Source organism: Scyliorhinus canicula, chromosome 15 (genome assembly GCF_902713615.1).
Source record: "Scyliorhinus canicula chromosome 15, sScyCan1.1, whole genome shotgun sequence".
Taxonomy (NCBI): Eukaryota; Metazoa; Chordata; class Chondrichthyes; order Carcharhiniformes; family Scyliorhinidae; genus Scyliorhinus; species Scyliorhinus canicula.
The window spans coordinates 47,991,898-48,018,825 of NC_052160.1; the positions used below are offsets into that span (position 1 = coordinate 47,991,898).

At 47.7% G+C, this 26,928-nt stretch overlaps 2 protein-coding genes across 8 annotated transcripts in view; both read right to left on the reverse strand.

Moving 5' to 3' along the window:
• LOC119978064 (protein ELFN1-like) overlaps nt 1-26,928 on the reverse strand; it is a 427,227-nt gene that overhangs the window by 139,553 nt on the left and 260,746 nt on the right. The gene's annotated exons all lie outside the window — the stretch shown is intronic.
• Nucleotides 1-26,928, reverse strand: part of elfn1a (extracellular leucine-rich repeat and fibronectin type III domain containing 1a) — a 157,124-nt gene that overhangs the window by 50,731 nt on the left and 79,465 nt on the right. The window contains exon 1 of one of the 3 annotated variants that reach the window (XM_038819430.1): nt 13,210-14,031. The exons of the other annotated variants lie outside the window; for them this stretch is intronic. The gene's annotated coding sequence lies outside the window, so the exon portion shown is untranslated. Of the gene's footprint in view, nt 1-13,209; nt 14,032-26,928 lie in introns of those variants that run through there. 3 annotated transcript variants of the gene reach the window in all.

Genomic DNA, 26,928 nt, shown 5'->3' on the forward strand with positions numbered 1-26,928 from the left:
CCTTTGCTGCAGTGAAACCTGGATTTGAATAATCATTGCTACCCTTTATGATCTTATTTCTTAGCTGTGAATTCTATTGGGTAATCAGTGAAAATGTGTACTTTTGATTAGGATTTGATCAGGGTCCTCTACATGAGTTCTTAAGTATTCATTGGGCAATTATTTGCCACTGAACATCAAATACACTGTCTCTCCTCTCTCTCTGTTTTACAACCATCCTTTCCTCTAATTAAATCAATAGAAAAAATGGCTACCTTAAGCCAGTAACTTTTAACCAAAAGTGATTGTGCATCAAAACTGATTAGTTGGCAATGATGCACTTTGGGACATCCTGGAGAAATCATAGAATTTACATTGCAGAAAGAGGCCATTCGGGCCAACGAGTCTGCACTGACCCTCGAAAGAGCACACTACTTAAGCCCACACCTCCACCCCATCCCCGTAACCCAGGAACCCCACATAATGTTTTGGACACTAAGGGCAATTTATCATGGCCAATCTACTAACTTGAATATCTTTGGACTGTGGGACGAAAGCGGAGCACAGACACAGTGACCCAAGCCGGTATCGAACCTGGGATCCTGGGGCTGTGAAACAACTATGCTAACCACTGTGCTACCGTGCTGCCCTAAAAGGGAGGTAAGGCTTCCATTGAGCCGGAATCGAATCAGCGATCTAAGGAGCGTAAACTTTCGATGCATTGACAGGAAGGAGCAACTGCAACACCAGTAAGTGTACAGGTGTGTACCTTTATATATTGAATTGTGACAATTAGGTGAATCCAAGATCCTTTGAACTATATACTTGAACAGACACCAGATTTAAAACTCAGCTGTCAAGCTGATGCAATAAACTCAGCACCAAGGACAGCAGCGAGGCACTGAACAGAGGCAAAATGCTTGCACATGAATACACAAACGTAACTTGCAGACTTGATCCAAAGTGGACAGAAACCAGCTCAATGCCACGGAGACCCAGTAAAAGAGGCTCACAGACATCAGATTTAGACAGAGCAAGAAAGGCAAGAGAGAAAAGGGAAGATATCACAATGTTGGAGAGAAAAAAAATGTTGGGGTGCAGTTAAAGAACACTATTCGGTTAGAGTCACGAAATAATAAACCTGCCATTACATTATTGGGTCTACTCTTTAGGCCACTAACTAATGGGAAAGATATATTGGAGAAAATTTGCAGGAAAAGTGTAAAGGGGTGCAAGAATGGTAAATTAGTGATAATGGGGGACTTTCATTATCCTAACATAAATCTGGAAAGCAATAGTGTACAGGGCAGAGAATGAGAACAGTTCACTGAAAGTTGTTCAGGAGAGATTTCTTATGATGCCAGGAAGAAGGCATTGTTGGATCTGGTTTGGGGAATCAGATGGGACAGTATGTAAGGTGTAGATCAGACTTGTCAAACACATGGCCCACGGACCACTATCAGGCCCACCAGGTCTTTCTAACTGGCCCACGGATTCAGTGTTTAAAATGCCAGTAAGTCAATAAGAAGATTCTTCAAGAACTGCTCCTCCAATCACAGGCCATTTCTCTCCTTTATTTGCAGTAGACAGGATCACTAATGAACCAATCAGCAATAAATATAGGAGTAAAGCAGTTTCCGTTTCTTCAATCTGAGGCCTGAAGATATGGTACAACAGCAGCGATGAATCTGCTGGGGAAGGAAGAAGGTTTTCAGGGAAGGTAGAAAAGGCAACGTTGCTGCTGAGTGGGAGGAAGTGGCTGCCAAGTTGGGAGACGAGGGGGAAAATGGTTGTTGAGCTGGGGAGGGGGAGATAGTTGCTGCCAAGTTGAACGCGAATGGCTGGCAGTGGGTGAGGGGACTGGCTGTGGGTGAGGGGACTGGCTGTCAGTGGGTGAGGATACCGGCTGTCAGTGGGTGAGGGGACTGTCAGTGGGTGAGGAGACTGTCAGTGGGTGTGGAGACTGGCTGTCAGTGGGTGAGGAGACTGGCTAGCAGTGGGTGTGGAGACTGGCTGTCAGTGGGTGTGGAGACTGTCAGTGGGTGAGGAGACTGTCAGTGGGTGAGGAGACTGTCAGTGGGTGAGGGGACTGTCAGTGGGTGAGGGAACTGGCTGTCAGTGGGTGAGGAGACTGTCAGTGGGTGAGGGGACTGTCAGTGGGTGAGGGAACTGGCTGTCAGTGGGTGAGGGGACTGGCTGTCAGTGGGTGAGGGGACTGTCTGTCAGTGGGTGAGGGGACTGGCTGTCAGTGGGTGAGGAGACTGTCAGTGGGTGAGGGGACTGGCTGTCAGTGGGTGAGGGGACTGGCTGTCAGTGGGTGAGGGGACTGTCAGTGGGTGTGAAGACTGTCAGTGGGTGAGGGGACTGCCTGTCAGTGGGTGAGGGGACTGTCAGTGGGTGAGGAGACTGTCAGTGTGTGAGGAGACTGTCAGTGGGTGTGGAGACTGTCAGTGGGTGAGGGGACTGTCAGTGGGCGTGGAGACTGTCAGTGGGTGAGGGGACTGTCAGTGGGTGAGGGGACTGGCTGTCAGTGGGTGAGGAGACTGTCAGTTGATGAGGGGACTGTCAGTGGGTGAGGAGACTGTCAGTGGGTGAGGAGACTGTCAGTGGGTGAGGGGACTGTCAGTGGGTGAGGGGACTGTCAGTGGGCGTGGAGACTGTCAGTGGGTGAGGGGACTGTCAGTGGGTGAGGGGACTGGCTGTCAGTGGGTGAGGAGACTGTCAGTTGATGAGGGGACTGTCAGTGGGTGAGGAGACTGTCAGTGGGTGAGGAGACTGTCAGTGGGTGAGGGGACTGTCAGTGGGTGAGGAGACTGTCAGTGGGTGAGGGGACTGTCAGTGGGTGAGGGGACTGTCAGTGGGCGTGGAGACTGTTAGTGGGTGAGGGGACTGTCAGTGGGTGAGGGGACTGGCTGTCAGTGGGCGTGGAGACTGTCAGTTGATGAGGGGACTGTCAGTGGGTGAGGAGACTGTCAGTGGGTGAGGAGACTGTCAGTGGGTGAGGAGACTGTCAGTGGGTGAGGAGACTGTCAGTGGGTGTGGAGACTGTCAGTGGGTGAGGGGAATGGCTGTCAGTGGGTGAGGGGACTGTCAGTGGGTGAGGGGATTGCCTGTCAGTGGGTGCGGAGACTGTCAGTGGGTGAGGGGACTGCCTGTCAGTGGGTAAGGATACCGGCTGTCAGTGGGTGTGGAGACTGTCAGTGGGTGAGGGGAATGGCTGTCAGTGGGTGAGGGGACTGTCAGTGGGTGAATGGACTGTCAGTGGGTGAGGAGACTGACTGTCAGTGGGTGAGGAGACTGTCAGCGGGTGAGGAGACTGTCAGTGGGTGAGGAGACAAGCTGTCAGTGGTGTCATGTGAGAGTACCTTTTAGCAATGGGATATTTAAGAAATGTATCTTTATAAGTGGGTGTTTATCAGTGATGTCAGAGTGTAGGGTGAGCTGGGCTGTCTGTGAGTGTTTTACTTTTTTAGGCTTTTTGCTGCAGGGTGTGTTGTAGTTTCATGTTCAGTGTTGGAGCTGAAGCCAGACAGAGCAGGTACTGTTGGTCTCTCTGCCATAAAAAGACTATCTCTTGATTTCTTGGTGAATTCAGAATTCTAAATGTTGTCAGTAGTGAATGTAAACCTAATGTGCTTCTGTTAAAAGGTGTTTCTTTTGTCTTCTGGGAAGTTTGGGAAGTTATTAAAGATTACTTAGTGTTGTATTCTTTGGGGTTATATTTGAATTGATGGTTGCTAAGATGTTCACTGTATGTTTTAAAAAGATTAACGTGAGTTCGTAGAATAAACATTGTTTTGCTTTTAAAAAATACTTCTCCATTTCTGCCGTATCACACCTGTAGATTGGGCCATGTGCTCCCCATACCACAATCTGTTAAAAGTTGTGTGTCAGGTGAACTCCATGATACACTTTGGGGTTCTCTAAACCCTGATCCATAACAAATTGGGGGCTTGAGGGAGATACAAGTCTATCTATTGGATTGGCTCAGTTAATGTCAGGACAGTGAGGGGTGAGCATATTTTAGTTGCTTTTCAGGTGTGGTATTTTAGTTTAAGTAGGGAGCGTGTTGTGGACAATGTCTCTCAGAGGCTCTGAAGTGTTTGGGGTTGGAGACGGTCACACGCAGTACCTTACGGACAGAGACTAAAAGCAGACTGTTACATTTTGACAAAAACATTGCAGTTAACATTACCTGACAAAATGCGAAAAGCTGAGGTAATTATGGTGGTGGCTAAGCATTTAAAGTTGCCTGAGATAAAGTTTGACTCATTGGAAATGGCAAAAATTCAGTTACAAATTAAACAAATGGAACATGAGAAAGAATTAAAGCAGCTTGAATACAAAAAGAGACAGAGGAAAAAGAAAGAGAGAAAGCGAGAAAAGAGAGAGAGAAGAATGGAAAACAGGAAGAATACCCCTAGCCGAACAAAAAGAAAGAGAAAGGGAGATACAGATCAGGGAAAAAGATAGAGAGACAATTTGAACTTCAGAAAATGGCCATGAAACATGACAGTCAGTTAAAATTGGCAGATGTAAATGGAAACTTACAGTTGGATGATAGTGATGAGGATAGTGAGAAAGAGCGTCATAGTTGAAGGCTTGGTCGGGATCTATTTGAATATGTCCAAGCATTGCCAAGGTTTGACGAGAAGGAGGTGGAAGCCATTTTCATTTCATTTGAGAAGATAGCTAAACAAATGAAATGGCCACAGGACATGTGGGTATTACTGATTCAAACAAAGCTGATAGGTAGGGCGAGTGAACTGTTTGCATCACTATCGGAGGAGGAATCTGGGACATATTAGGAGGTGAAAAAATCCTTCTTAGGTGCATATGAACTAGTGCCTGAAGCCTACAGACAAAGGTTTAGAAATTTAAGGAAATAATTTGGTCAAACATACATAGAGTTTGAAAGGTCCAAACAGAGTAATTTTGATAGGCGGTTACGGGCTTTGAAAATAGACCAAACGTATTAAGCTCTCAGAGAAATTATACTTTTGGAGGTGTTTAAAAATTCAATTCTTGATGTAGTGATAACTCATGTGGAAGAGCAGAGGATTAAAACTGAGAGGTTAGCAGCAGAAATGGCAGATGATTATGAATTAGTTCATAAATCAAAGCTTGGTTTCCAACATCAGTCTCAGCCTGCGAGGAATAGAAACTGGGGACATGAGAAACACTCAAGTGTTAAAGGTGATCTAATGGGAGATAATGACGAGAATGTAGCTCAGATTAAAAAACAAATCCAGCAGGGTGGAAGAGACATGAAAAGTTTCAAATGTTTTCACTGTAATAAACTAGGCCATGTAAAGTCATGGTGTTGGTGGTTGAAGAAAAGCACTGGGAAGGCTGATGTGGTAAAACAGGATAAGACAGTGGGATTTGTTAAAGTGGTCAAGGAAAGCCCAAGTGAACCGAAGGAGGTGCAAAAGATTGTACAGCCTGATCAAGAGGTGATTGATAACAAGGTGCCAGATCTCTTTAAAGAATTTACTTGTATGGGTAAAGTTTATTCATTTGTATCAGGAGGAGCAGATAAAGAAGTCACAATTTTAAGAGATACAGGAGCTAGTCATTCTTTAATGGTAAGAGATGAGGAGTTATGTAGTCTGGGAAGAATATTGCCAGAAAAGATGGTAATATGTAGAATTCAGGGTGAGAGGAGTAGTGTTCAATTATATAAGGTAAGGTTGGAAAGTCCAGTGAAGAGTGGTGAAGTGGTAGTAGTAGTAGGAGTAGCAGAGAAATTATCTTGTCCAGGAATACAGTTTATCTTGGGTAATGATATAGCTGGATTGCGGGTGGGAACAATGCCTACTGTGGTTGATAAGCCAGTAGAAAATCAGACAACTGAAGTGTTGAAGGACGAATATCCTGGGATTTTTCCAGATTGTGTAGTGACAAGGTGACAAAGTCACAGGTTAAAAACAATAGGAGAAATCAAAGAGTGAAGATGATGTTGAAGTGCAATTATCAGAAACGATTGGTTGAAACTGGATGGTTGAAAAAGAACAAGAACAGATGGAGGATGAGGCAGATATTTTTAGTTCAGGAAAATTGGCAGTGTTACAACATAAATAAATAAAATGGATGTATCAGAAAGCATACACGGAAGAGGAATCTGAATGTATCCCAGATTGTTATTACCGTAAAAGAAATGTCTTGATAAGAAAATGGAGCCCTTTGCATATGCAGGCAGATGAAAAGTGGGCAGAAGTTCATCAAGTAGTATTGCCGGTAGGGTATAAAAAGGAGGTGTTGCGAGTTGCACATGGGGTACCAGTGGGAGGTCATTTGGGAATAAGGAAAACTCAAGCTAAAATACAAAAACATTTTTATTGGCCTGGACTACATAAAGATGTAGTTAAATTTTGTCAATCATGTCACGCATGTCAAGTGATAGGCAAACCTCAAGCAGTGATAAAACCAGCGCCCTTAATACTCATTCCAGCATTTGAGGAACCTTTTACAAGGATCCTAATTGATTGCGTAGGACCGCTTCCTAAAACAAAAAGTGGGAATCAATATCTTTTGACGATAATGGATGTGTCTACTAGGTTTCCAGAGGTCATTCCAGTACATAATATTACAGCTAAAAAGATTGTGGAGGAGTTAATTAAATTCTTTACCAGATATGGATTACCCACAGAAATACAATCGGATCAAAGATCAAATTTTACCTCGAGGTTATTCAAAGAAGTTATGGATAGCTTAGGAATAAAACAATTTAAATCAACTGCGTACCATCCAAAATCGCAGGGAGCGTTAGAAAGGTGGCATCAGACATTAAAGACAATGTTGAGGGCGTATTGTCAAGATTATCCAGAGGATTGGGAGAAAGGAATTCCATTCGGACTGTTTGCAATTAGGGATACATAATGAGTCAACCAAATTTAGTCCTTTTGAACTAATTTTTGGTCATGAGGTAAGAGGACCACTTAAATTGATTAAGGAAAAATTGGTGAGTGAGAAATCAGAAATTACATTATTGGATTATGTGGCAAATTTTAGGGAACGATTAAATAGAGCAGGTGAATTGACTGGACAACATTTAAAAATTGCATAGAATGTGATGAAATGGATAGCGAACAAGAAATCATTGTTTTGCCAGTGGAGATAAAGTTTTAATGTTGTTACCAGTGGTAGGTGAACCTTTAAAAGCAAGGTTTTGTGGACCTTATCAGATTGAAAGGAAAATAAGTGAGGTGAATTATGTGGTAAAACACCAGATAGAAGGAAAACTCACCGAGTGTGTCATGTGAATATGCTTAAAAGGTACTTTGAAAGAGGAGAGAAAAGGGAGGAGGTTTTAATGATTTTAACTCAAAGTGACGAACCAAATCCAGATGACTGTGAATTTGAGATACCTCAAATTAAATTGCAAAACGAGGATGTTCTTAAAAATTGGGATAAATTGTTGGGTTACCTTCCAGAGGAAAGACGGTTTGACCTGAAAGAGTTATTGATATCACATGGGCAAGTTTGTGGAGATAAATTGGGAAGTACTAAAATGGCTATACATGATGTGGATGTGGGAAAGAGTGTTCCGATCAAACAACATCCATACAGACTTAACCCTTTAAAATTGGCACAGGTTAACAAAGAGATAGAGAGTATGCTTAAAAATGGCATAATTGAAGTGGGTTGCAGCCAATGGAGCTCACCCATAGTGATGGTACCTGAACCAGACGGTACCCAACGGTTGTGTGTGGACTATAGAAAGGTTAATGCAGTTACAAGAATGGACTCTTATCCTATCCCACGTTTGGAAGATTGCACTGAGAAAGTGGAACAATCAGTTTTTATTTCCAAACTGGATTTATTTAAAGGTCACTGGCAGGTACCTTTATCCGAAAGGGCGAAGGAGATTTCAGCTTTTGTGACTCCAGATGGTATATACCAAATTCAACATTATGCCATTTGGCATGAACGATGCCCCAGCCACATTTCAACGGTTAACTAACAAAGTTGTTTCAGGATTACCCAATTGTGTGGTATACATCGATGATTTGATCATTTTCAGCCAGACATGGAAAGAACATTTAAAACATCTGATGGAGTTATTTGATCGACTTCAGGAGCCGGGTTTGGTGATAAACCTAGCCAAAAGTGAATTTGGAAAAGTTCAAGTCACTTTCCTTGGCCATACAAATGGACAGGGTCAAATGGTTACATGGGATCTGAAGACAACAGTAATTGAGGAGTTTCCGATACCCTCAAGACGAACAAATGTGAAAAATAAACAGGAGAGAGGCACATTGATTCAGAGACACAAATACATACTCCATGCCACAATATTTTGAATGCACGTATTGAATTGCCTCTTAACCTTTTCTGCTCTGAGGAGAATAATTCCAATTTGTCTAATCTTTCCAAATCACTGAAGTCCCTCATCCCTAGTACCATTCCAGTAGATTTCTTCTGTACCTCCCCAAAATATCAACACCTTTCCTAAAAAGGTTTGATGCTCAAAATGGACAGAATACTCTAGTTGGGGCCTAAATTGTAATTGTAGCTTAAGATTTTGTGGTCTATGCCTCTATTAAGAAAGTCAAACAGCCTATCAGCATTTTAAAAAACAGTTTTATTAGTTACATCCTGATTCCTTCAAAGATTTATCTGCAGGTCTCTCTATCTGCATCAGTTATACTGTACAATCTAGCTTATATTGACCCTCCTAATTCTTCCTTCCAAAATTCATCACTTAAGGTGTTGTAATATGTCAACAAACTGCTTCACACAGTGAACTGTTTTCAAATTGTTGTGTGGATGAACTATTTTTTTCCGTAACACTTTTGCAAACAGTAAAATGAGATGAGTAAGCAATAAGTCTGCCTTTAGGTGGCATTAGCTGAGGATGGAAGATCGGTTAGAATACTAATCAACCTGTGGCGATTGTCCCTTAAAGGGCAAAACAGGCCATGTGACCATTGCTCTGCTGTGTTGCTCTGAAAAGGACAATCACCACATAACCCCTTAGACTTAGAAGTGTCCTATGTCCATGACACATGAGGCAATAAACAATAGAATAGAACATTACAGCGCAGTACAGGCCCTTCGGCCCTTGATGTTGCGCCGACCTGTGAAACCAATCAAAAGCCCATCTACACTACTCCATTATCATCCATATGCTTATCCAATAACCATTTAAATGCCCTTCATGTTGGCGAGTCACTACTATTGCAGGCAGGACATTCCACGCCCTTATTACTCTCTGAGTAAAGAACCTACCTCTGACATTTGTCCTATATCTATCTCAATAGATAGATAAAAAACATGCCACTGTCTGTTTCCATAGTTATTTTTTTTTCTGGAACAGGTTGCTAACCTATCACTAGAAGAGTGCCAGTTCTCATCAAGCATGGCTGACCAGAAGACCCTCACACCTGTCAAAAACAAAGTGGCTAGATTTGCAGGTTGATAAGCAACCTTTTTGCCATATTATGAATTTACCTTGCCATCAAGTCCTTGTTTTCTTTTATTTCATAGTCAAGGCTAGCATTTGTAGCCCATTCCTAATTGCCCTTGAACTTAGTAGCTTGCTTGGCCATTTCAGAGAAAGTTAAGAGCCAGCTACATTGCCGTGGCTCTGGAGAAACCTGTAGGTGGTACATTCATTTCACTTGTGTTCTGAATTTTTACAGCAATTGACAACAGGTTAATGGTTATCATTACTGAGACTTGCTTTTACTTACAGATTTTCTTATTCAGTGAATTTAAATTCAGCCAACTACGCTGCTGGGGTTTGAACCACAGCATTAACCTGGGCCTCAGGATTACTAGCCGAGTGATGTTACCACCGGGATTTGAATTTGGAGCTTCTGGTACAGAGGCACGGGTGCTACTCACTGCGCCACAAGCCCTTTTCCCAACACTGCTCTCCTGAAAATCACCACATGATTTGACTGGACAGGCATTGACACAGTTTAGTGTCACCATGTTGATGAGACAGAAGTTCTTCCATTCATTGAGTCTGTGATCATCTTCATGAGGGCCATGGAAATCACTGATTGATTTTCCCATGTACTTCATAGAACATAGAACAGTACAGCACAGAACAGGCCCTTCGGCCCTCGATGTTGTGCCGAGCCATGATCACCCTACTCAAACCCACGTATCCACCCAATACCCGTAACCCAACAACCCCCCCCCCCCCTAACCTTACATTTTAGGACACTACGGGCAATTTAGCATGGCCAATCCACCTAACCCGCACATCTTTGGACTGTGGGAGGAAACCAGAGCACCCAGAGGAAACCCACGCACACACGGGGAGGACGTCCAGACTCCACACAGACAGTGACCCAGCCAGGAATCGAACCTGGGACCCTGGAGCTGTGAAGCATTTATGCTAACCACCATGCTACCGTGCTGCATTCATAGAATGCGAGTTTCTGCAGTGAGTGGGCAGAGGCCCACCCAGCTGGGTCTAGTTAGTGGGACCTGTAAATGTAGCTCCTGTCGATAGTTCTAGGCTGGGATGTTTATTTTATGTGCTCTGATTGAGGTTTTATTTTCAATTTAAAATAAACCAGTTTTGCGTTTCACTCTGTGCCTGCTGGAATTATTACGCTGGTGACGAGGATCAAGCAAAGGATTCTGAGCAGCCTTTACAAGACTTCCCGATAACAACTCTGGTAAGAAACAAAGCAAAAAGAAAAACCCAGAAATGCCCTTGTTTGGGAAGCTCAATGCAAACGTGGAGGAATGGCCCCAGTATGCCAAACGCATGCACTACTTCTTCCAAGCTAACAGCATAGAAGGGGATGATGTACATAAAGTAATCCTTTTGAGAGCATGCGGAGCCCTGATGTTTAGCACTAATAAGAGTTTAACTTATCCTGCGGTTCCTGACACATTCAGTGAGCTTGTGGATCAAGTAAAGAACCATTACGACCCAAAGCCATCCATAATCCTCCAGTGCTACCTATTCACCGCAGCTGGGGAGGCCACTGGGGAACCTGTGACAGAATTCCTGACTAGATTAAGGAAGCTAGCCAAAAACTGTGAGTTTGGCCCATCCCTGACCGAGATACTATGTGACTGGCTAATGTGTGGAAGCAATAATGGTGCGATAGAAAAAGAATTGTTGGCAGAATCCATCCTAGATCTTAGAAGGGCTATTGATCGAGCAATGACGAGAAAGTGGCCCAAGAACTCCAAAGGATGGGGGTGGAGAGGATGCAGGATCTTCATATAGAAAAGCCAGCATTCCCATCAAAGGCTCCCATGCGCCTCACCCACCACCAACTCAACATTGCGTCAAGACTTCCTGGCATCTCAAAAGATGGCCAGATAACACTAGAAGTACCAGGGAAGCCACCCCAGAGGACTACCAAGTATCAGCCGCAAGTGTGACTAAAGGACACAACCCATACAAGGTTGCCAGAATCAGCAGTATGCATGTCGCCCAGGCTGGAAGCCAAGGACACCTCAATGGTCGTTCCTTAGAAATGGAGGTACATACGGTAGATGCAATCTCCATCATCGGGGAACAGACCTTCCAGTGTCCTCGGATGGACATCTTGCCCCGAGGCCTGTGAGACACCAGGGCCAGGTTGGCCACGTATACATGGGAACCTTTAAGGATTATGCGGACCACTATGACTTCAATTACCTTTGGGCAACAGATGGCCCAACTCCCATTCATAGTTGTACAGGACCAGGACCCAGCCTTTTGGGCAGAGACTGGCTTCAGAGGATCTGTCTAGACTGGCGACAAACCTTTAAACTAGGAACCGGTGGACTGTACAAGGTCATTGTCAAATACCCCAAGGTATTCCAAGAAGGCCTAGGTAGAATAAAGGGAGCAAGGGCAACGATTTATGTGGACTCCGACTCCATAGCCATATATTTAGAGCATGGCCAGTCCCATATGCTTTACTTACCAAAGTAGAGACCGAACCTGAGCAGTTAGAAAGCTTGAGGATAATATGTCCACTGTGGTTCATAGAAAGGGCTGCACCAATAGTACTCGTCCCCAAACCCGACAAGTCGGTCTGCCTTTGCGGGGACTATAAACTAACAGTTAATAAAACCTCATATTTAGATTGGTACTCCATGCCACGCATAGTAGATCTATATGCCAAGCTGGCAGGGGTCAAACCTTCAAACCTTCACCAAACTAGCTATGAGCCATGCCTATGCCAGCTAGAATTAGGCAAGTCATCCAGAAGTATGTGATGCTTAACACCCATAGCGTTTATACAAATATACATGCCTGCCCTTCGGAGTCTCGTTGGCATGCGCCATTTTTCAACATATGGTTGAGAACATTCTCCAAGGGCTACCTCAGGTGGCAGTATACTTAGATGACACACAAATCAGAGGAGCCACAGAAAAAGAGAACTTAGCAAACCTGCGGTGGTTTTGAGTCGGTTTTCTGATGCAGGTGTCCATCTCGAAAGAGAAAAATGTGTGTTCCAGGCAGGTGAAGTGATCTATCTAGGGTATCAAGTCAATAAAAAAAGTCCTTCCACTCCATGCAGGTTAAGGTTAAGGCCATCAAAGAGGCACTGACCCCGTGAAAAAAAGACAGAATTAACATCTTTCTTCAGCCTCATGAATTACTATGGGAAATTTATCCCAAATGTAACCACTTTATTGTCACCCCTCCACAAATTTAAAACAAAATATCAGAAGTGGTCTTGTCAGGCGCAGCAGGATGAAGCCTTCATGAAAGTGAAGCAGCAGTTACTATCATCAAATATCCTTGCTCATTACAATCCCAAGAGATAACAGGCATTAACATTGTGTTGTTATGTTACTTTGAGTAACATAAGCTGCTACTTGGTGTAGGCGTTGCTGAAGGATACTCTGGACTCTAAGGTAAGTTGAACGTATTTATTGAGTGATTAACAAAGCTCCTAAATGAGTTCTACACTCTATTAATCTGACTCTAGTAACACAGTATACTCTACTAACTATATGAGCTTGCTCGAGATCATGTGCTATGGTGTGACGGTGCTGTTAACCACACACGTCTTACTCTCTGGGTTTCTGCCGGTGGAAGAGGCAACGCCTGTGTGCCTTGTCCTTTTTATAGTGGTCGTGTGGTGCCCTCTTGTGGTGATGCCACCTCTGGGTGTCCTGATTACCCATTGGTTATGTCCAGTTCTGATGACCCATTAATTACATGTCTGCATATCATTACATCTCCGCCCTTTTTTTATATGCCTGTCTAATATGGTAATGGTAGCTAAGGTTGACAGTGTTAAAGAAAACAACCTGATATGCATAACTTGGGTATACAGTGGACATGAGAAGGCAAATGTTCATAAGTCCAGTCTCTGGGGTCTCCGCCTTATCCTTGATGACCTCCGGAGAGGTGGCGGAGGGGTGCCGGTGTCTTGATAGGTGTGTGGGAGTCACGACTGGTGGAATCGTGGTTTGTGGTGTCTTGAGGTGGCGCTTCAACAGACAGAAGTAGAGGGGGAATTGGTTGTGGGCATATGATTTTCCGAAGTGCCCTTCGATTTCGTCGAACGGTGGTGCCATCAGCCATTTTTATCACATAGGATCTGGGCGCGGCCTACCGAATGATGACAGCTGGGGAAGACCACCCACCATCAGGTGTTTTGATCCTGACAGTGTCTGCTGGGGATAGTGCGTCCAGATCGGTGGCATGTGCGTCATAGTTCTGTTTCTGACTGTTACGAAGCTGTTGCATCTTTCATAGTACCAGTAGGTGATCTGGGTTTGGCAGGTGCAGGGCTGGAAGTGTTGTCCTCAGGTCCCTGTTCATCAGCATTTGAGCTGGTGACATGCCAGTTGATAAGGGAGTCGCCCAGTATGCTATTAGTGTAAGGTGTATGTCGGAGGCGGAGTCCCAGACTTTGTGGATAAGTTGCTTGACGATGTGCACCCCCTTTTCGACTTTGCCGTTGGACTGCGGGTAGTGCAGACTGGAGGTAATGTGTTTAAAGTTATAGCTTTTAGCAAACGTAGTCCATTCTTTGTTTTTTGAAAATTTAGAGTACCCAATTATATATTTTTTCAATTAAGGGGCAATTTAGCGTGGCCAATCCACCTAACCTGTACATCTTTGGGTTGTGGGGGTGAAACCCATGCAGACACGAGGAGAATGTGCAAACTCCACACGGACAGTGACCCAGGGCCGGGATTTGAACCCGGGTCCTCAGCGCCGTAGGCAGCAATGCTAACCACTGTGCCACGTGCCGCCCCAACGTGGTCCATTCTTGACTGTGTAAACACGTGCCATTGTCGCTCATAACACTATTCGGGATGCCTTGCCACGAGAATGTATCTTTGCACGCTTTGATGACGGTCTTTGAGGTGAGGTCGGACAGCTTCAGCACCTCAGGATAGTTTGAGACGTAATTAATGGGTAGGATGTAGTCGCGACCATTTGCGTGGAATAGGTAAATGCCAACCTTGGACCATGGAGAGGTTTCCAGGTCGTGTTGTGGAGCGTCTCCTTGCCCTGTGCTGGTTGGAACCTCTGACAGGTCTCGCAGCCCAGGACCATGTCCGTGATGTTCTGGTTGATGCCGGGCCAATAGACAGCTTGTCGGGCCCTGCGTCTGCATTTTCCTATGCCCAGGTGTCCCTCATGAATCTACCGCAGCACCATGTGCTTGAGACGCAGTGGGATCACTATTCTGTCCATCTTTAGCAGGATACCGTTGATCAGCGTTAGGTCGTCTTTGACGTTGTAGAATTGAGGGCTTTTCCCTTTCGGCCACCACCATTGTTGAGGTTGTGGATGACTCGCTGCAACAGGGGGTCTTTGGCCGTCTCTTCTCTGATGAGAACTGTTTTTTTGTCTATTGCAGGGAGGTTGCTTGCGCACATTTGCACCTGCGATTCAATGTGCTGGATGATCTCCAGTGGCTCACTCGGTGAGGTGACAGAGCGTGACAATGCATCTGCAATGATGTGCTCTTTGCCAGGCATGTACACCAGATTGAAATTGTACCACCGGAGTTCGAGCAGAATTCTCTGCAATCGGGGCGTCATATCGTTCAGGTTCTTTTGGATGATGTGGACCAGAGGTCTGGGATCTGTTTCAACAGTAAATGTTGGCAGGCCGTAGACGTAGTCATGGAATTTGAGGATGCCGGTGAGAAGACCTAAACACTGCTTTTCAATCTGCGCGTACCTGGTCTCTGTTGGTGTCATTGCCCGTGACGCGTATGCTACTGGGACCCATGATGATGTGTCGTTTTTCTGTAGCAGCACAGCCCCAATGCCATCCTGACTCGCATCGGTCGGGATCTTAGTTTCTCGATCTGGGTCAAAGAATGCGAGGACGGGTGCAGTGGTGAGTTTGGCCTTCAGCTCCAACCACTCTGTCTGGTGTTCCGTCATCCACTCGAAGGCGGTTGATTTCTTGATCAGTTTTCTGAGGGACATTGTGTGTGGCCAAATTAGGGATGAATTTGCCGAGGAAGTTTACCACTCCAAGGAAGCGCAGCACTGCTTTCTTGTCGTCGGGGACTTTCATAGCCTCAATGGCTTTTATTTTGTCCGTGTCCAGGCGTATACCGTGTTTCAATATCTGATCACCCAGGAACTTCAGCATGGACATCCCAAAGCAGCACTTGGATTTGTTTAGCTTGAGGCCATGCTCATGTATGCGTCGGAATACTCTCTTTAGTCGCGACACATTTTCCTCCGGATTTGAAGACCAGATTATGACATCGATAAGTCGACACGAACCCCGTCTATTCCTTACATCATCTATTCCATGATGCGGTGGAATATTTCTGATACCAAGGTGATGCCAAATGGCATTCGGTTGAGCAGAATCTTCCAAAAGGTGTATTGAAGGTGCAGAGCTTTCTGCTGGATACTTCGAGATGAATTTGCCAGAATCCTTGGGATGCGTCCAGTTTTGTGAAGAAGCACGCATGTTCCATTTCGCTCGTGATTTCTTCCCTTTTTGGGATTGGGTAATGTTCCCGCATAATGTTTTTGTTTAGATCCTTACAGTCGATGCAGATTCGTAGGTCCCCCGAAGGCTTTTTGACGCACACCATCAAGCTAACCCAGTTGGTTGGTTCAGTGACCTTAGAGATGATGTCTTTCTTTCATAGGCTTGTGAGTTCTGCTTTCAGTGGAGCAGGGACTCTCCTTGGTGGTGGACCACTGGTTTTGATTCAGGCCACAGTAGAATCTTGTACTCGTATGGAAATGTGCCCATTCTGCTGAAGAAATCTGGGTATTGGGTCAGTATGTCATCGATGCTGGTCTGAAGATCCTGATGAGACGGCATCATTGTGTGGACCCTTTGGATGAGGTTCAGTTGCTTGCAGGCGTGCGCACCCAGCAGGGACGCCCTGACTGGTTGGACAATCTCGAATCTTGTCTCTATGTGTCGGTTGGACACTGTCAGATGGCATGACCCCAGTGCCGTAATCTATTTGTCATTTTAGTCCTGGAGTTGGCGAGCAGCTGGAAGGATTTTCGGAGCCTTCTTGATTTTCGTGAAGTCCAACTTCGAGATCAGGTTGGTGGAGACACCTGTCTCCAGTTTGAACTGGATGGGGCATCGGTTGACATCCATCACTGCGTTCCATTCATCCTCGGAATCAACGGCAAGGGTTGATTGGACTTGCGATGTGTCCAGTGTGGTATATTCGCACTTCGTGATGATGCCTACTCGGTATGTTTTATCCAGGTAGTCATCGTCTGGATCTGTAGCACTACTTTGATCAGAGTCATGCATTTGGTGTTGCACACTTCTGATGCGATTCTGTTTGAACTGTGGTTGCTGACTCCTGAATTGTGGTGCAGATCGGCACAGGGCTGCAGAGGTTGGGTTTCCCACATTGGAGACATTGTTTGCCTTTTGCAGGGCATTTTTTTCTAAAGTGTGCGGTTCCACAGTTTGCACACATCATGACGTCGGCGTCATGACGTTCAGTGCGTTGTCGCGCATGCGTGGTGCGGTTCTCGGCCGTTTACACATGCGCAGTACGGTTCTTGGCCGATTCGTATTCCCAGTTGTATTGCGCATGCGCCGGTCCCTGGGAGGAGTGTGCAAAATGGCTGCTGTTGGAGATGTGAAGGCGCTGCATCCGTGAGATGGCCTCTCTACCTCGTGGGAGGTTTGTTTTTCACTCTCAGCATTTTTGTATTATGAATAGCGATTTTTTGAATGTTCATTGACTGCACATTTCAATAGCGATTTTTAAGTTCATGTGTTTGATTTTTAGCAATTGCTCTTGCAGAGGATCAGAGTGGATTCCAAAAACGATTTGGTCTCTGATCCTGGAGTCAGTTATGTCACCGACGTTGCAGGATTACGCTAGCAGTCTTTAGTGAGATAACTATTGAAGGATTCATGTTTACCTTGCATCCTTCGTTTAAAGATGTTGCACTCAAATATTTTGTTCGTATCAACCAGTGGCTGTCGAATTTTTCCAGGATAGTTTGGTATTTTGTTTTGTCCTACCTTTCTGTGTATTGAAACGAGTTGAAGATCTCTATCGCGTGGTTACCCGCAGTGGTCAGTAGGAGAGCTATCTTCCGAGCATCGGTCGCGCCATTCAAGTCGGAAGCTTCTACATATAGTTGGAATTTTTGTTTAAAAGAACGACAGTTAGCACTAAGATTAACGGTGGTCCTGAGTTGATGAGGAGCCTGTATCTTATCCATCGTGCCTGGATTCAGTAGCTGTTTGTCTGAGTTTGTCTCTGACCTTACTGAGTTGAACTAGGGAGATTGAGTAGCCACTCCTGTACCATGTGTTGTTATGTTACTTTGAGCTGCTACTTAGTGTGGGCATTGCTGAAGGATACTCCAGACTCTGAGGTAAGTTGAACGTATTTATTGAGTGATTAACAACGATCCTAAATGAGTTCTACACTCTACAAATCTGACTCTAGTAACACAGTATACTCGACTAACTATATGAGCTTGCTCTAGACCAAGTGCTATGGTGTGACGGTGCTGTTAACCACACACGTCTTGCTCTCTAGGTTTCTGCCGGTGGAAGAGACAGGGCCTGTGTGCCTTGTCCTTTTTATAGTGGTCTTGTGGTGATGCCACCTCTGGATGTCCTGATTACCTATTGGTTGGGTCTGCATATCATTACAAACATGTGATGCCTTTCCAAATGGAGTAGGGGCAATCCTTTCCCATCGATAGGATAATGGCACAGAGAGAGACCTATAGCATTTGCAGATAGAACCTTGGCGGATGTGGAAAGACTGTATTCTCAGACCAAAAAGGAAGGATTGGCTGTTATTTTTGGGATGAACAAATACCACCCATATGTCTATGGTGGACATCTCGCAATTGTAACAGACCATAAAGCTCTGCTAGCCATTTCTAAAAGGATAAAGCGATTCCCGTATTGCCTCATCACGGATCCAACGTTGGGCATTATTGTTAGCAGCCTCTGAATACCCCCTTCAGCACCTCCCAGGAACATTCATTGCCAACAAGAATGCCCTGAGTCACATCTCGTTGCCCACAAGCTTGATCCCTCAGCAGTATTGGAAGAAATCAGCCTGAACTTGAACTTCCTGGACACTTCGACAGTATCTGCAAAGCAGATTCAAGCATGGACCGAGAAAGATCCCACACTGGCAAAATTACACTATATATATATGATCCTCAATGGCGGAATCTGAGGACACCTCATGGATGACATGAAGCCCTTCCTCACTAAATGACAAGAGCGGAGTATAGAAGATGGCATCATCCTTTGGGGAGCCTGAGTAATCATCCCCTGCCCAGAATTACACAATGGACACCCTGGAGTATCCAAGATGAAAATGCTCACAAGGAGCCACGCCTGGTGACCCGGGCTCGATACAGACATTGAGAATCTGGTGAACAAGTGCTCATTGTGCCAGGAAAACCTGAAGTTTGGCCTCTTTGCAGCCATAGGAATGACCAAGATACAGCTGGACATGGATTTGCTGGCCCGTACTTGGGATCGATGTTCCTTATTATGGTCAACCCCCACTCAAAATGGTGAGAAGTGCGTTGTATGTCCTCCACAACTTCTCTTGCACCAATAAAAAAACTCTGGCAGGGTTTCTGTACCAGATACCATAGCCTCGTATCCGATAATGGTAACCCCTTTACCAGTAGAGAATTTCAGGCATTCATGAAGTCAAACGGCATTAAACACATCCAAATGACGTTGTACCATCATTCGCCAAATGGCCTGGCTGAACGGGCTATTCAAACATTTAAAACCGGAATGGAGAAACAGCCTTCTGGTTCCCCGGCTATGAAATTGGCCCGGTTCCTCTTTGATTACTCCACAGGAGTTGCACCAGCGAAATGGTAAATGGGATGATGACTGCACACCAGGCTCACTACGCTGTTTCCCAACTTGGCAAGTGACCTTGGAGTCAGAGCAGGAGACCAAAAAAAGGTTGGGTCTTTTGGGTCTTCGACATCCGAAGACCCAAAAGGACCTTCAGAACAGGAAATGCTTTCTGGGTGTGGAATCTTTGAGGTGGCTCCAATGGATCCCAGGAGCCGTGCTGGAAAGACTGGTCCGGTTTCTTACAAAGTCAAAGTCCAAGGGAAGGTCGTGAAAAAACATCAGGACCACCTGAGAAGCAAGCAACCCACTCCAGCAGAGACAATTTCAGCACAGACACCATCCTTGACGTCCATTGTGGCATCAAGGGGACTCAGCCTATGGGTACCCGAGAGTCGTTTCCCTGCCTGTGAAGATTTGAAGTCTGAAACGGGTCTGTGATCCTTCAGTGCTCAACAATAATGCGACAGTCCCCAGTGCACTACCCCCCCTCCCCCGTAAAATCCGGTTCCACCTGCTGCCGACTTGAGGTCCTGTGGCAACGGTGAAAGAGATCTCATCGCCTTGGGCATAAGGGGGATCATTTGGACTTGAGGGGGGTGGATGCGATACCTTTCACAAAAACCGTGGGGGATCTCTGATTGATAGTTCTGGGTTGGGACATTTGTTTTGTATGCCATGGTAGCTGTTTTTATTCTTTTAATTTCAGCTTAAAATAAACCAGTTCGGCCTCTCACTCTACGCTTCCTGGAATTATTGCCGAGTCATAGAATTTTATAGCACAGAAAGAGGCCGTCATGTCTGTGCCAATCATCAAACATGTACTATTCTAATCCCGTTTTCCAGAACTTTGACCATAGCCTTGACTGCTATGGCTTTTCATATGCTCATTTAAATGCTATTTAAGGTTCCCGCCTCTTGCCCTTAATTGGGATTTTCCTTTATTTTGCCCGTCAGTGTTTTTTCATTAAAATTTTTTTTTTTTAAATAATTTTTATTCAAATTTTCACAAAATATCAATAACAAAATACAAAAAGAAAAGAGGAAACAAACCCCCCCGCCCCCGATATATACAAAAAAGAAATAAATTAACACCCGTCATCAACACTGAACAAATATACACGCCCCTTCAACGCAAAACAAAGAGACGACACCCCCCGCCCCGGGTTGCTGTTGGCCTTTTTCTACCATTCTGCCAGGAAATCTAGGAATGGTTGCCACCTCCTGAAGAACCCCTGCACCGATCCCCTTAGGGAAATTTCACCCTCTCCAATTTAATAAACCCCGCCATATCGTTGATCCAGGCCTCCACGCCTGGGGGCCGCGCATCCTTCCACTGAAGAAGAATCCTCCGCCGGGCTATCAGGGACGCAAAGGCCAGAATACCGGCCTCTTTCGCCTCCTGCACTCCCGGCTCCTTTGCAACCCCAAATATTGTGAGCCCCCAGCCCGGTTTGACCCTGGATCCTACCACCCTCGACACCGTCCTCGCTACGCCCTTCCAAAATTCCTCCAGCGCTGGGCATGCCCAGAACATATGGGCGTGGTTTGCTGGGCTCCCTGAGCACCTTAGACACCTGTCCTCACTCCCAAAAAACCGGCTCATCCTTGTCCCGATCATGTGAGCCCTATGCAGCACCTTAAATTGTATGAGGCTGAGCCTCGCACAAGAAGAGGAGTTCACCCTCCCTAGGGCGTCCGCCCACGTCCCCTCCTTGATCTCCTCACCCAGCTCCTCCTCCCACTTACCCTTCAGCTCCTCCACCAAGGCCTCGTCCTCCTCCTGCATCACTTGGTATGTTGCCGAGATCCTCCCCTCTCCAACCCACACCCCCGAGAGCACCCTGCCCTGGACCCCGCGCGGCGGCAACAGTGGGAACTCCGCCACTTGCTGCCTGAAAAACGCCCTTACCTGCATATACCTGAAGGTGTTCCCTGGGGGGAGCCCGAACTTCTCCTCCAGCTCACCCAGGCTCGCAAACTTCCCATCCACAAACAGGTCCCCCATCCTCCTAATACCTGCCCTGTGCCAATTCAGGAACCCGCCGTCAATTCTCCCCGGGATAAACCGGTGGTTCCCCCGTATTGGGGACCCCACCGAGGCCCCCTCCTCCCCCCTGTGCCATCTCCATTGCCCCCAAATTTTGAAGGTAGCCGCCACCACCGAGCTCATGGTATACCTCGTTGGAGGGAGCAGCAGCGGCGCCGTCACCAGCGCCTCCAGGCTCGTGCCCACACAGGACGCCATCTCCATCCTCTTCCATGCTGCCCCTTCCCCCTCCATCACCCACTTGCGCACCATCGCTGCGTTGGCAGCCCAGTAATACCCGCAGAGGTTGGGCAGTGCCAGCCCCCCCCCCCCCATCCCTACCCCGCTCCAGGAACACCCTTCTCACCCTCGGGGTCCCCTGCGCCCACACAAACCCCGTAATACTCCTATTAACCCGCCTGAAGAAGGCCTTCAGGATAAGGATGGGGAGGCACTGGAACAGAACAGAAGTCTTGGGAGCACCGTCATCTTGACTGACTGCACCCTACCCGCCAAAGCCAACGGCAGCATATCACACCTCTTAAACTCCTCCTCCATTTGCTCCACCAGCCTCGTGAGGTTAAGCTCCTGGCCACCTGGACCCCCAAGTACCTGAAGCTCCTCTCCGCCCTTTTTAGTGGGAGCCTACCAATCCCCCCCTCCTGGTCCCCTGGATGAACAATGAACAGCTCGCTCTTCCCCATGTTGAGCTTGAACCCTAAGAAATCCCCAAACTCCCTGAGAATCCTCATTATCTCTGGCATCCCCCCCCATCGGGTCCGCCACATACAACAAGTCATCCGCATAGAGCGACACTCAGTGTTCCTCCCCACCTCACACCAGCCCTCTCTAGTTCCTCAACTCCCTCAGCGCCATAGCCAGGGGTTCAATTGCCAGCGCAAAGAGCAGGGAGGACAGGGGACACCCCTGTCTCGTCCCTCAGTATAGCCGAAAATACTCTGACCTCCTCCTATTCGTGGCCACACTCGCCACCGGGGCCTCATATAACAGCCTCACCCACCTGACAAACCCCTCCCCAAACCCGAACCTTTTCAGCACCACCCACAAGTACCCCCACTCTACCCTATCGAAGGCCTTCTCCGCGTCCATCGCCACCACTATCTCTGCTTCCCCTTCTACCGCCGGCATCATTATAACATTCAAGAGCCTCCGTATGTTAGTATTCAACTGCCTCCCTTTCACAAACCCCGTTTGGTCCCCGTGAATAACCTGCGGCACACAGTCCTCTATCCTCGTGGCTAAAATTTTCGCCAACAACTTGCCGTCTACATTTAAGAGTGAGATCGGCCTGTATGACCCACACCGCAGGGGATCCTTGTCCCGCTTAAGGATCAAGGAAATCAGCACCCGAGACATCGTCGGAGGCAAAGCCCCTCCTTCCCTTGCCTCGTTGAAGGTCGTAACCAACAGAGGCCCAACAGGTCTGCATACGTCTTATAGAATTCGACCGGGAATCTATCTGGCCCCGGTGCCTTCGCCGGCTGCATGCTCCCTATCCCTTTGACCAACTCCTCCAGCCCAACCGGCGCCCCCAGTTCCTCCATCTGTCTCTCCTCCACCCTCGGGAATGTCAGCCGGTCCAGAAAACGCCCCATCCCCCCCTCCTCCAATGGGGGTTCGGACCGATACAGTTCCTACAGTAGAAGTCCCTGAAGACCCCATTGATGACTACCCCACTTCGCACCACATTCCCTGCCCTTACCTTAACTCCACCGATCTCCCTAGCCTCACCTCGCTTCCGAAGCTGGCGCGCCAGCATCCGGCTCGCCTTTTCCCCATATTCATACACCGCCCCCTGTGCCTTCCTCCACTGAACTTCCGCCTTCCTGGTGGTCAACAGGTTGAATGCGGCCTGGAGACTATGCCGCTCCTAAGAAATCCCTCCTCCGGAGCCTCCGCGTACCTCCTGTCCACCCTCACCATCTCCCCCACCAACCTCTCCCTCTCTCTCTGCTCTCTCCTCTCCCTGTGGACCCGAATGGAGATCACCTCTCCCCTAACCACCGCCTTCAGCGCCTCCCAGACCGTCCCCACTCGGACCTCCCCATTGTCATTGGCCTCCAGGTACCTCTCAATACATCCTCGGACCCGCCCGCCCACCTCCTCGTCCGCCAGCAACCCCACATCTAAACGCCAAAGCGGGCGCTGGTCTCTCTCTTCCCCCAACTCGAGGTCCACCCAATGTGGGGCATGATCAGAAATGGCTATCGCCGAGTACTCAGTATCCTCCACTCTCACAATCAGCGCCCTACTCATAACAAAAAAATCAATCCGGGAATAGGTCTTGTGCACATGGGAGAAGAATGAAAATTCCCTGGCCCTCGGATTCGCAAACCTCCATGGGTCAACCCCTCACATCTGGTCCATAAACCCCCTCAGCACCTTAGCCGCCGCTGGCCTCCTACTCGTCCTGGATCTGGATCGATCCAGTGCCGGATCCAGCACCGTGTTGAAAATCTGCCCCCCCATTATCAGTCCCCCCGTCTCCAAGTCTGGCGCCGCATGAAACCCGCATTGTCCCAATTCGGGGCGTATACATTGACCATCACCACCCGCTCCCCCTGCAGCTTACCGTTTACCATCACATACCTCCCGCCACTGTCTGCCACAACATTCGACGCCTCGAACAACACCCTCTTTCCCACCAGAATCGCCACCCCCAATTTTTTGCATCCAGCCCCGAATGAAACACCTGGCCTACCCATCCCTTCCGCAATCTAACCTGATCCGCCACCTTCAGGTGCGTCTCCTGAAGCATGACCACATCCGCCTTCAGCCCTTTCAGGTGCACAAACACGCGGGCCCGTTTGACCGGCCCATTCAGTTCTCTTACATTCCAGGTTATCAGCCGGATCAGGGGGCTACCCACCCTGCTCCCCCACCGACTAGCCATTATCCTTCCTCAGCCCGCCACGTGCCCGCGCCCCCCACTCGGCCCGTTCCCCACGGCGGCAGACCCCGATCCCGACACCCTCTACCTGCTCCAGCTCACTCTTGGCCATTCCAGCAGCAACCCGGTAGCCCCCCCCCCCCCCCCTCCCCCATCTAGGACCCCCCCCCCCCCCCCCCCCCCCCGGCTGCATTGCTCCCTCCATTGCACTCCTGTAAGTCAGCTGACTCCTGCTGACCCCGGCCACTCCTGCCACTCCTTCGACCCCTCCCAGCGTGGGGCTTGCCCTCCTCCCCATTGCCCACCAGCAGGTTCTCCTCCTCCCACTACCGCTCTCAGGGTGGGAAAAAGCCCGCGCTTTCCACCTGCCCGACCCCGCCTCCTCTGACTCCGCTCCCTTTACCGGTCCGGTCCCCTCGCGGGGCCCCAACCCCCTTCCCGCCATCTGCCCCCCACACTGCAGGTCTACCCCCCTCCCCGAGCCCAACCGACAAACCCAAGTAAAAACAGTGCCCCACCCACCCTAAAAGCAACAAAGAACCAACAATAAACAGAGAACCCCCCCCTCAAAATGTAACACAGCTACACGCAAACCCCCGTACCCAACCCTCAGTTTGAGTCCAATTTTGCAGCCTGTATGAAGGCCCACGCCTCCTCCGGGGACTCAAAGTAATAATGTCGGTCCTTGTAGGTGACCCACAGACGCGTCGGCTGCAGCGTGCCGAACTTCACTCCTTTGCTGTGTCGCACCGCCTTCGTCCGGTTGTACCCGGCCCTCTTCTTTGCCACCTCCGCACTCCAGTCCTGGTAGATCCGTACCTCCGCGTTCTCCCACCTGCAGCTCCGCTCCTTCTTGACCCACCTGAGCACACACTCCCGGTCAGCAAACCGGTGGAACCGCACCAGGACCGCCCGTGGCGGCTCATTAGGCTTGAGCCTTCTCGCCAATACTCTGTGGGCCCCCTCCAGCTCCAGGGGCCCCTGAAAGGACCCAGCTCCCATCAGCGAATTTAGCATGGTGAGCACATAGGCCCCCACGTCCGACCCCTCCAGCCCCTTCGGAAGGCCCAGGATCCGCAGATTTTTTCGCCTCGGACGGTTCTCCATCTCCTCGAACCTCTCCTGCCATTTTTTATGGAGCGCCTCGTGCGCCTCCACCTTCACCGTGAGGCTTAAGATTGCGTCCTCGTTTTCGGAGACTTTTTGTCAGATCTCTCGGATCGCCACCCCCTGGGCCATCTGGTTCTCCAGCAGCTTATCAATTGAAGCCTTCATCGGCTCCAGCAGCTCCGCTCTAAGCTCCCTGGAGCAGTGCTGAAGAGCCTCCTGCTGATCCTGCGCCCACTGCCTCCATGCCTCCTGGTCTCCGCCCGCCGCCATCTTGTGCTTCTTCCCTCGCACCTGCTTTGGCTTTGCTACCAGTTTTTTACTCGCCCCACTCCTGGTCCAGGTCATACACTGCTGGGGAAATGTTGCTGACTCCTTCCCACGTCGGGAAACGTCGAAAAAGTACCGCTGGGGGCCCTAAAAAGAGCCCAAAAGTCCGTTCCTAGCGGGAGCTGCCGAACATGCGACATAGCTCCACATAGCCGCAACCGGAAGTCCTCGCCAGTGTTTTTCATGCCCCTTCTTCACTCCTAATTTATTTTTTACGTACCCCCCTGCACTTCCTGCACACCTCTAGGCAATCCACTGTTTAGTGCCCACTGAATCGGCCATAAAAATATTTTTTTTCTCCTTGTCCAATGCTGTATATCCCTTGATATCCAAGGTTCTCTGGACTTGTTGATCCCACCCTTTACCTTTATGGTAACATGTTGGCATTGTACTCTCTCTGTTTCCTTTTTGAATGACTCCCACTGCTCTGATGTGGATCTTGTGACAAGTAGCTGCTCCCAGTACACTTCCATAGAATCATAGAATTATAGAATTTACAGTGCAGAAGGAGGCCATTTGGCCTATTGAGTCTGCACCGGCCCTTGGAGATAGCACCCTACTTAAGCCCACACCTCCACCCTATCCCCAGTAACCTCACCTAACCTTTAGGGCACTAAGGGGCAATTTAGCATGGCCAATCCACCCAACCTGCATATCTTTGCACTCTGGGAAGAAACTGAACCACTCAGAGGAAACCCACGCAGACACGGAGAGAAAGTGCAATACTCCACACAGACAGTCACAGTCTGATCCTGTCATATCTGATTAAAATCAGCCTCCCCACAAGTCAGTGTGGCTGGCATTTATCCCTCACCCAGCACTATCAAAAACAAATTATCTACTTTGGGATATCCTGAAGTCTTGAAAGTGATGACTTAATATAATAAAATTAATAATGTGGTGTAGTTGAGACAATCAATATTGATGCATTTAAAGGAAGCTAGGTAAAAATATGATCGAGAAAGAACAGAAGGTTAATCTCTAAACTCTGGAATTGTCTCCCTAAACCTCCCTGCCTTTTTCGCCTCCTTTGAAAAAACTCCATAAAATGTATCACACCTCTTCGAATATCACCTTATTTAGCTTGGATTAGGCTTTTGTGAAATGCTTCAGTATGTCTTCATACATTAAAGGGTGCTATAAAAATGCATGGTGTTGTTCTTGATATGCTTAGATGTAGGGTCTGTTGGGCTGAATGGCATGTTCCCATGCTGAAAACTCTTGCAATTCCACTGAATATTTAAATGCTGGTTCTTTGTTCCTTCCTTGATATAAAACCTTCTCAGGACTTTCACGAGACGAGGCCACAATGGACCAGTG